The sequence below is a fragment of the Palaemon carinicauda genome, chromosome 38 (genome assembly GCF_036898095.1).
Source record: "Palaemon carinicauda isolate YSFRI2023 chromosome 38, ASM3689809v2, whole genome shotgun sequence".
NCBI classification, from domain to species: domain Eukaryota; kingdom Metazoa; phylum Arthropoda; class Malacostraca; order Decapoda; family Palaemonidae; genus Palaemon; species Palaemon carinicauda.
The window spans coordinates 60553020-60555533 of record NC_090762.1 but is presented as its reverse complement, the minus strand read 5'-3'; positions in this window follow the sequence as shown (position 1 = coordinate 60555533).

Sequence of the window (2514 nt, the reverse complement as noted above, 5' to 3'; positions counted from 1 at the left end):
TCTTCAATTACAATTGCAGAAAGAACAACAGAAAATGGCTGCACTAGAACTTCAAAAGCAACAGCAACTATTAGCATTAGAGTATGAACACAAGTGTAAATTGGCTGAACTAGAGATACAAAAAGAACAGAAGTCGGCAAATATACAGATTAAGCTGAAAACTGATGGAGAGATACCCAGTAAGTTCGACATACTCAAAGCTAAAAAGCTGCTTCCTGATTTTGATGAAAAGGACCCAGAGGTATTCTTTACAACGTTCGAAGACACTGCTAAAACCTTGAAGTGGCCTCAGGAGCAATGGGTAATGGTTGTCAGAAATCAGTTCAAAGGTAAGGCAGCATATGTAATCTCTCAGATGGTTGAAGTAAAGGAGTATGATGTGATTAAAAAGGCAGTTTTAGATGCTTATGCCATCACAGCTGAAGGTTATCGGCAACAGTTCCGGCACTTTTACAAAATGCCTTCACAAACTTTTGTTGAATTTTGCAGTGACAAAGTTAGGCAATTTACAAAATGGTTGCAAAAGACAGGTGTTTCAGATTTTGAATCCTTAAAAAATCTTATTCTAATGGAAGAGTTCATTAGGAAATTGCCAGGTAACATTGCTACTTTCATTCTGGAAAAGGGAGAAACCAACTTGTTGAAAGCAGCCAGTTTAGCTGATGATTACTACTTGATTCATAAAACATTTAAACCATTTAATAAGTCTACTTTTTCTCAATCATCCACAGCATATTGTTCCTACTGTAAGCAGGAAGGGCTTCACATAGAGAACTGTCCTAATCCTTCGTGCAAGAAGTCTGATGTTGGAAAGAATTCTCCGAACCCTAATAGGAAGGATAATAAGAAAACTTTTCATGTTGCTGCTCAAGAACTTGATGGGGACGTCTTCAGACCTTTTACTTGTAAAGGCACCGTGAATGGTATTCCAGTTACTTGCTTAAGAGATACAGGATCCTCCCAAAGTGTGGTAGCTCTGCCTTCACAGGACTTCAAACTGAGACATGAGTATGTTACTGTTTCGGACCTCAGTACCACCAAATCCATGCCTTTGGCAGAGGTGAATTTACAGTGTCCTTACTATCAAGGTAATGTTTTAATTGCAGTTTCACGAGATCCTTTGCCTTGTTCATCTATCCAGCTTTTAATTGGTAATGATCTTGCAGGGGCCATTGTTAATCCAGTAGTATCTGATCCTGATATTCTTATAGAAAATGAATCAAATAAATTAAATAATACTGTTATTCAAATGACATCAATTAAACCAATTGTTATAGATAGTGGAAATAGAGTAGAGAAGACATTAGACCTTATAAATATGACCAAATCAAATTTCAAGGACTTGCAAAATAAAGATCCTGTTCTTAAGGATCTTTGGAAGAAAGTTGCAGAGCCAGATGATCATCCCAAAACTCCTTACTTTTATCTTGATAATGATTTGCTTTTTCGACATTTTAGGTCCTCCAAAGCACCAGCAACCACAACATGGTTTGACTGTCATCAACTGGTTCTACCACTCTCTCTAGTTCCAGCTCTTCTTGAATTAGCCCACTCTCATGTGAACCACTTTGGGGTCAACAAGACTTACTCTACCTTAGCTGAAGACTTCTTCTGGCCTGGGATGAAGAAGGACATTCAACAATTTATTAAAGCATGTCATCATTGCCAGACTACTGGCAAACCCAATGAGAGACTTCCACCAGCTCCTCTTCAGCCCATATCCGTACCAAAGTTTCCCTTTGAGAGGATTATCATAGACTGTGTTGGCCCAATGCCTAGGACTAAGCAAGGTAATGAGTATTTACTTACTGTTCTTTGCCCAACAACGAGATATCCCATAGCAGTGCCAATAAAAAATATAAATGCAAAAACTATAATTGGTCAACTTGTCAAAATTTTCACAACCTATGGATTTCCAAAGACATTGCAATGTGATAGAGGCACAAACTTCACTAGTAAGCTTTTTCAACAAGCTATGAGAGAATTCAATATTCATAACATATATGCTTCTGCTTATCATCCCCAAAGTAACGGTGCTCTGGAAAGAGTTCACCAAACTATTAAAAACCTTCTTCGGAAGTACATGCAGGAAACTTCGGAACAGTGGGATAGAGATATTGATCTTCTGATGTATATTATAAGAAGTGTACCACAAGAGTCCACTGGAGTGTCCCCTTTCGAATTAATGTTCGGAAGAAAGCCCCGAACCACTCTCAGTATGGTGAAGGAAAATCTAATTCATAACAAGGAAGAAGAGATTACCAACATTTTGTCATATCTACAGGAGCTAAAGGATAAAATTATATCACTTCATGTATTTGCTAATACCAATCTTTTGCATTCCCAGGAGAAGATGTCCCGCTTGTATGATAAAAAGGCAAAGCTGCGTGTATTTCAGCCAGGAGATGAGGTGCTTGTATTTCATCCCATACCCGGTTCCCCCTTACGTGAAAAATTTATGGGACCTTACAAAGTGCTTCAAAGAACTTCTAAGGTAAACTATGTTCTCTCTAC